We start from the raw sequence: 9,043 nt of genomic DNA, 5'->3' as shown, positions 1-9,043 counted from the left end.
AAGATATTTATCGAATTGTCAACCTTTTCCCAGAGTTATATTTTCCTGATGATAAATAATAGGGTGTTTTTTTAATTTAAAACTTGAAACTGATAAACTTTTAACTATGCATATAAACGGAATAGAGTTTAAATTCATTGATATGCATTGATACACAAATATAATCTTCTATCTATGATACTAAATGAGGAGACTTTTATATGTGAAGCTTCGAATTCTCCAACTTATTATATGTATAATTGATGTGACTCGACGTCAAGAATCTTGCATGCACAGTATAATTTATGATTACCATCTTTTATTATTTAGTTTGGAATATGCATGGTATTGCTTGAATTTTTTTTATCTAAATATCCTTCCCGTCAACAAATTTCGGATTAATGTCAGTATTTTCTTTTCACATGAAATGAAAGAAAAATGAAAACAACACTTTATAAATTTCGTGCGTCCGAAGCGCTTTTCTGGATTTACCTTCATCAGGAACGTTCAAAGCCGAATATTTAAAAGCCAAGGATGTATATGGAATTATTAATTCAATTTCACAGGCAACAGTTTCACGCAAAGACGGTACACATAATAAAATTGTGTTCGACTTCTGATTGGATGAAATTATTTCTTCATGAAATAATTTCCATTTAGGTTTGAAAATTCCATGAAATTAAATTCAAATTTTATAAATTGTAGAACATAACATATATCAAATGCATATTTGTATAAAAATAAGCAGATGTGGTATGGTTGAATGAAAAAACAATGATCCAGAGCTAAAATGAAGTTGATATAAGCAATTAGGTCATTGTTTTGCCACATGATCATATATTTTTGTCGTTGTGATACACGCTGGCATTTCTGGTAAAAGGAACTGCTATCCACTCTTTCTCCTTTGTTTTATCTTCGCAAAATTAATTATGGAACACCACTGGTACCCTATAGAAAATGCATTACAAACAATTGCGCTCTTGTAACCTTCATAATAACTGGATATGCCATATACAAACAGCAAAGAACCCCAATGCACATTGATTTAACAAGATAAGAAATTAAATTAATCACTTATGATACAACAGACATCTATTATCCGGATGAAACAAGTTTAAACATAAAACAAACAACGAAATTTTCACACATAAACCGCACCACAATATATAATTATTGGAATAAACAAGATTGAACCTAAAGTCAACCAAAAGTTACAAAAGACAACGCCCCACAATGTTCCTCCGTGAAAACAGACTCGGCTGAACACCAAATTAAAGCGTTCTTAAATGAAAATGAAATTGACCGAAGACCAACAATAGTACAGCCATTAAAAACGGAAAAAAAGCAATTCAATTTGATGAAAAAAAGTTCCATCCGTCTACAAATTTCAGTAATTTCTCATATGTAAATGTTATAGGACACTGTAATTGTTGAATAAAACATGATAATTTAATAAACATATCCGTATCTTCAACCTTGTATCTTTATTTGAAGGATTTGCAGTAAAGTTTTTATCATTTTCAAACTTCTTTCTTTATTAACAAACAAATATTTATTAAGAACCCATTGATGCGATTAGTTCGAATGTAAAGCATATTCAATTGTTTAATAATGAATTTGGCTATTCTGTTATGTCCCGTTGTCATATAGCTTGTTAAGGTACTTATACAGTGTCGGCTTTCCATTCTTTATATGAGAGTTTACGGACGCCATCACGAGTTGGTTGACCGTTATGGAATAACCGTTTCACAGATGATATCGGATATGTTCCTTATGTCGTAACTACAATACCCTTCCCTTTTCACGAATGTGACTTACCGAATTAGACTATTTACCGGATTTGTAATAACATAAGCAACACGACGGGTGCCACATGTGGAGTAGGATCTGCTTACCCTTCCGGAGCACCTGAGATCACCCCCAGTTTTTGGTGGGGTTCGTGTTGCTTAGTCTTTAGTTTTCTATGTTGTGTCATCTGTACTATTATTTGTCTGCTTGTCTTTTTATTTTTGGCCATGGCGTTGTCGGTTTGTTTTCGATCTATGAGTTTGACTGTCCCTCTGGTATCTTTCGTCCCTCTTCCTGATGAAGAAAAAATCCGAAAAAAAAGCACTTCAGATGGAGCATATTTAAAAATTGTTATTTCCATTTTTTAATACAGATCTATAACAGATGAATTGAAGCCATGGGACATGTCAAGTACAATTAGGTTAATATATCAACTGAAGTAAATTATGTCCGGCAATGACCAATTTCTATTTTTGGACATACTTGTCATTTGATTCATGCTGAATAATTTGTGACGATAATCAAAACATCTGATTATTTATCTTTTTTACTTCATCTCATTACAGCAGGATTGATTAAATTGGACATGCAATTTACACATTATGTATTAATACGAGAACATAATTGAATATTATATCAGTTGATATATATGTTTTCAGATCCACTTTTATAGTCAAACAATTATTGAGATAAAAACAATCTCTACTTCAATATTCATCATTCAATTTAAAGGCAAACCTGATAAAACTTCACTTAGATAGAAACAGTATCAAATAACTTCAAATAGCAATGCTTGTATTCAATGAGTACTTTCTGTACATTGTACAATGAAAGTACATTTTAAAATCTGTTTTCCTTAATAAATGGTGCCCAATATTTACGGAAAAACATATAAATTCCGATTTATAGATCTTTACATAACATTTTTCACGAAGGCCCTTTTATCATTCCTTATATCGAACTAAAGCATTTATTCAAGAATGTATAATGACTTTTTCTGGTTTTCATATTTTCGTATATAAGTAAACATGTCTACATAATTCTTATATGATTTGCATATCTATAAATACTTGAATTGGATTGGTCAATTAGAATTTTTCTGTTGGTTTACACTTCGATAAACCATGTTCCCGAAACTACTTTCGTAATCTATTCATGCGCGATACACATGTTTGCAGGGATCCCGGGAATTTAAGAAAATTGAGATTAAAAAAACAAATGCATAACAGTTGTTTCTATTCTAATGTATTTATAACAAGAAATGAATAAAATAAATGCACTAAAGCTTCGAAAATGTATAAAATTAAAATTTAAATAAAATTCCGCGAAATTTCATGAATGATTTGGCGAATTTACGTCATGGCAAAACACGACGTCATACGAATGAAAACTTTCAAGGGAAAGATTATTTCGCTACTTGTACGCTTTCAATTCGGATAATATCTAAATAAAATGAAGTTTTGGAGGTAGGTGCTATTTCATTTTAGATTCCGTTGCATTTATCGAACATTTATGGATTTTAGAAAGTCAATATGGCGGCCAACTCCTTAGTTACGACCTGCCAATTGTTCATTTGATGGTAATTATAGTAGCCTTTACACAAAAAAATGTTAATTAAAAATATTTGGCTTAAGAATTATAAGGATTAAACACATTTTTTCTAGAGGTTATTGATGTGTAAACCGGGTCTCTAACTCACAAACTTTACATAAAAGTCCTTCGGACTTTTATTCAGTTTGTGAGTTAATCGCCCCGGTTTACACATCAATAACCTTTAGAAAAAACGTGTTTAATCCTATAATATTTTTACCTACCAAAACATTTACTGAAAAGATCTGGGGACATATATATATATACGTTTAAATATGTGACAACTTTACGACATATGTTCTCCGTCGGATAACCTATAGTTATACAGGGATAACACTATATATTTTTTGCTGGTTTGGCATTGTTTTTGGTCCTTTTTGGTTACATCACCTTTTCTACGTTTGTATAAGGATTTAGACTTTCAAATATTTTGGCCTTGAGCATCACTGAAGAAAATTATTTGTCGACATGCTAATGTTGTGAAGTAAAATGGGTACCATTAATGTTATCATATAAACTTCGTTTGAAATGTTGCCCAACAATGTTCAATTTTCAAATTTGTGTTAGTAAATGTCTTTTATTCCCTTAGCGGGATTCAAACCCTTGTTTCTGTTACATCGTGACAACACCGCCTGCACGGGTCCAGCGCCCTAGACTACTCGGCCAATTAGACTATGTAAAAATATAGTTATCGTTATTCTAGTGATGCCTGCCACGTCAACTTTAGCTAGGGTTGTAACACTGTACATGATGTATAGTGACAAATAGATGGTACTTACTATACATAAGCATGAAGTATGCAGTCATCACACCGATTTAGTAACTGAATATTAGAATAGGGATAAGTTTGTTTGAGTTATAATAAAAAAATTAGTTAGTGAAAAATGCAGATTATTTGGCATACTTATTACTTTACTTGTCAAAACTGGCACGTTGTACAAATATTTAGAGATAAAAAAAAAGGTTAATACTCCATTTGCATGTTTGAAATGCAATAAAAGATATAACATTACACCAAAAATCGATTGATAAGTAAAATATGTTCCCGAATACCACTGCTTCCATTATCCCGTTGAATTTTGGATACCAGTTTCAAAATGCATTTCATTAGACATGGTCATACAAACATGTTGGTTCTGTGTCTTTGTCTGTTTTGTTTGTCTTCTGCTTATCAAATTATAGTCTCAGGTAAAGATGGCGAAACCGATCTTTGTAAGAGCGTTACAAATGATATTAAAAATTTGGAAAGAAAGATGAATAAAAAACTTGAGCAAATGGTGACGACACTTCAACAGAGTATAGAAAATAAATGTAGTAATGGTATGTATATATGTGTAACAATTATATGATTATATGTCAATCATAATTCATTTCAGTATAAAGTCAAAGCTGAGACATTTGGCAAGGGTAATTAAGTTTTTTCTTGTAAATCCTAGACAAAAAAAAATCTTCCGAAGAAGGAGTTTTTAGTTGCACCAGTCTTTTAAAATGTCTTATTACCTTATATATTAGTGGATTTTAAAAATTATCTTAGATTAAGGAATATATCTCCCTCATGCAAAGCTCCGATTTCTTGCTTTGTTTTTGGCTATACATTTTGTCCGTTTTTAATTAAAAGCCCTTCATTTTTTTTTATAATTTTTGGGTTTTCCAATAATTTAGCACCGCGCATCACTGACAAGCATTCATTGTCGAAATGTGCATCTGGTGCAAAAAATCGGTACCATTGATGGAATTGTGTACATGAATTTGTATTTATATAACGTGTAACATTTTATTGTCCGAATATGCGTCCCGCTTGACGTTAGTCATCCTTCATTGCCATTTGTGATTTCCATCTTTTAAAAAGTAAATAACTTTTCGCGCCATATATTTATAGATTAAAGTCTCTGTACCTTCTGATACTCATTTTCAGTAGCTCTTTCCTTAGTCTAATGTAAACGGAAAAGATCGATCTTCAGTCGGACTTCAAGAGTTCATCTCCATAGGTGGTTTTAAAAAGATTGATCATGTTGTATTATGAAATGAAAATAAATTATAATGCATGTTCGACGGCAAAAATACAGGTGTTTACAAACGATAGATGGGAAAAGAGGAGATACATGGAGTCAGGATGAGGCTGTTCTCTTAATTTTACTCTAGGGAGACTAACATATTCTGCATAAGCTTTGTAATACACCAAGTAGAAACCAGGATATTTTCAAACGGATATGCACGGATATCAAAGTCGGTTTAAATACTTGTGACATGTGAATCTAAAGGATGAGCTATAACTGCCTATGATTCCAATGAACATACTACAAGCTTTTGCAGTGTGTGGTATTCCGTGCGATATTCTATTTTTACGATTTTTGTTTATAAAATGTGATGTAATTAGGTCAAACAGATCATTTTTATATTGCAGTGTTAACGCAATAAATTAAGTAAGATCGATCGAGCTTGCGCAAACTTGATCGCGACCTGGTCTTTTTGAAGATCGATTCAAACAACGATAGGTTCAATTTCGATCAAGTGTAAACTGGGTCTTAGTAAAACAATTTGCCATCTTCATTTTTTAGAATATTTTATTATAATTGTTGTTAATTTGATTTGATTTTTTTTTTCCACTTTAATATTGAAGTTTATTGATATCTATGTCATTTTCATTGTTTAAAAACAATAACACACGTTTTACACACGACATGTCGTACACGGGCAGTTTCTTTTCAATATATTATTCATATCTAATTGGAATATTATTTTATGGATTGACCTTCAGGAAATATCTTGAAACTATAAAGGAAATAAAAAAAAAATGTATCGGACATGTTTTGCGGTTTTAGATTTCTCACAACTACTTAATAGTCGTCTGATCTGAAAATTTACTATCATATTTCATCATTCGTGACATTTTTTATTGATATTGAGTTCGAATACCCTGTGTACGCACATGGTCTCGCTTTCCTTTGCATTTGAGATTTCTTCATGGTTTTCTTTTGGTTTGTATATTGAATATGGATAAACAAGGTTTGGACATAGATACATTACTTTTGCCTCTTATATTCCATTGGATTGCCTCTTGACACAAATTATGTCTTAATACATTGAATTTGAAAACAAACTTAATTATAAAATCCAGATCCTTTTTTTTTAACATCTGTCTTATCCAAAGTTTGTATATTTACATTATACAGAAATATTAGAACCCTTATATGAAGTAGCAAAAGGAAAAGCAGCAAAGCAAAGTTCATTATATCAGGGGAAATATTATCCTGCTGGTTGGGCCGTTGATGGTAATACTGGTACTTTTTCTCACACTAATGGCGAAAAAAAATCCGTATTGGTGGGTAGATCTAGGAAGACTGTACAGAGTAACACGGATTGAAGTGCATAGCCGAAAAGGCTGTTGTGGTAAGCTCCCATTATAAAGAAAATAAATGAAAGACGGCAATGCTTTTGTGGACGTTAAGCTTTGAACAAAATTAACTTTCAAATTTCACGAGAATATGTTCCGCAAAATATCAAAAGGTTGAAATATCAATGACGTCTTTACTATAATAGCGAATAGTTTGGTTTGATTGTTAATGGTCATTATTTACTTACACGGATCAAATGGCAATTTTACAGCATTATGCTTATACAATGAATTTAGCAAATTTTTTTGTTGATTAAGATATGTTTCACTGAATAACATTTTACGTCAATAATTATAGAAGTAAGTTTTCAACTAAGGTCATGAATACTAATGATTTAGCATGTTATCTTTGTTTTGGGAAAAATCTTGAATTTTGATCTTCTAGATATATACAGTAAAATTACTTAAACGGTTTGAGACAAAATGCAATCTTATAAACCGTTCTATCCATTAGAAATACAAATTTGCTTAACGTAATAAAAGATCTAGACCTCTATACTCATCTTTGGTTTTATTGTGTGTTAGGTGAATGATAATGACATATAACCCAATAGTCTTTTATAAGTATTACCAGACTTCGATTAAATAAGAATTAGCTGTAAAATAAAATAGAAGTAACTGACATTTCATGCAATCTCCAATTAATAACTAATATTTACTTGTATGTATTTTAGGTTCCTATCTGCATGACATGGACGTTACTGTGGGACCTTCTCTTAACGAGATGTCTTTATGCACCCACTATAAAGGTCCTGCAAGAACAGGAGAACATTTCGTCTTGGACTGTAAAGCAACGTTGGTTGGGCGGTTTGTCAAACTGTCTATTACCAGTGATAAAAAAGAAATTGTGCAGATGGCAGAATTGAAAGTGTTTGCGTATCGAAACAAACAATAAAATGTTAAATAGGAATACTGATGTATTGTTAAATTACTACATATGCCTTTTCTTGAGTCTGAAATGATGTTAGTAAATGCCTTTGTTTCGTTATCATTTTTCTATTTAGGAAATTTAGTGTTGAATTCAGATCTTCGGTTATCTCTGTTAAATTCATATTGACGGCTTGACTAGACCAATTTGCTATTGTCATATTGATTAAGCACAATGTCATGCTTTTCTTTTTTGTAACCTGTGTTGCATGTTTATTTTTTAGTTTACTAGGGAAAATAACGTGTTCTTAACTATCAAATAAAGAGCAAAACATTAGTATAAACAATACAAATGTTTTGAACTAAACTATACCTGCAAAGAAACAAAATAAGGTTGATTATTTTTTCAGTAATGCATATCAAAAGTTCATACAATAAGATGAAAATAAAAGTAATAAGTTTGGTGCTAAAAAAAAAGATTAAGCATAGATCTTAATACCGAACCAATGTTTTTTAAATATATATCTTGCTGATTCTTTGTCTGGATTTAGGTGTTTTTTTATTTTTTCATCTCATCAACGTTTGCAATTTTGTAGTTTTGGATTTTCAAAAGTTAAAATGGTGAAATGTAATTCCTTTTTTTGTGTATCCATGGCAACATTCTGCATTTATTTACCCTAAAATATTGTTAAAAGGGGCATGGCAATGTCACATATTCCCCCAAAATTTGGTTCAAACTAGATATTCAATCCGTTTGAGTGATACTTTTCCTGAAACTATTGACTTTAATCTACCAAATGATCAAATAAAAATTGGGTGTCTTTTGCCTCATTTTTTCGTAAAATTGAATCACAAAGTTCGTGCGACAAAAGTTGGAAAAAACATTACAATAATTTCTGAACCAATATCTGGTATGGATATTAAAATACAGACTGTCGTACAGAAAACAGTCCATAATGCATACATTAAACAATAACTAGAAATGTATTGCTACACAGTTATGAACGTATAATGTGTTCCATATCATGTCGATAATTATATTTTGGCATTGAACATATTCCTGCATTTCGAAGAGTGTATATGAACGTCCTTTCACTAAATTCGTTGGGTGTGCAGTGTTTGATATTTTGGTCTGAATAACATGATACATACATATATTAGTTGTAATTGGATTTGAAATAGCTTTCATCAACTGCAAGTACTCTTCGATTGGTACTTTGTGTTCTTCGTCATGTTGTTAGTTGTGTTTTGTGCGTCTTGCCAATATGAGGAGTAAAGCCCTTTCCAACTGATTTTTTACAATGTTTTTTATGTTGTGCTGTGACGTAGCTGTCCCAGGTAAGGGAGAGGATTGAGCGCTCACACACATGTTAAACCCCGCCACAATTTGTATATGCCTGTCCAAATTCAGGACCCTGTTATTCA

The 9,043-nt window shown here is 31.5% G+C and overlaps 1 long non-coding RNA gene across 1 annotated transcript; it reads left to right on the top strand.

Moving 5' to 3' along the window:
• The first annotated feature begins 4,400 nt into the window (after positions 1 to 4,400).
• On the top strand, positions 4,401 to 7,661 carry LOC127725794 (uncharacterized). Its single transcript, XR_007993156.1, has 3 exons — positions 4,401 to 4,677; positions 6,531 to 6,747; positions 7,426 to 7,661. It is a non-coding gene; the product is annotated as an uncharacterized LOC127725794 (long non-coding RNA).
• Positions 7,662 to 9,043: the final 1,382 nt, after the last annotated feature.

The sequence above is a fragment of the Mytilus californianus genome, unplaced genomic scaffold, assembly GCF_021869535.1.
Source record: "Mytilus californianus isolate M0D057914Y unplaced genomic scaffold, xbMytCali1.0.p SCAF_15, whole genome shotgun sequence".
Taxonomy (NCBI): Eukaryota; Metazoa; Mollusca; class Bivalvia; order Mytilida; family Mytilidae; genus Mytilus; species Mytilus californianus.
Note: the sequence above shows the minus strand (reverse complement) of the source record. Positions and strands in the feature narration are given on the sequence as shown.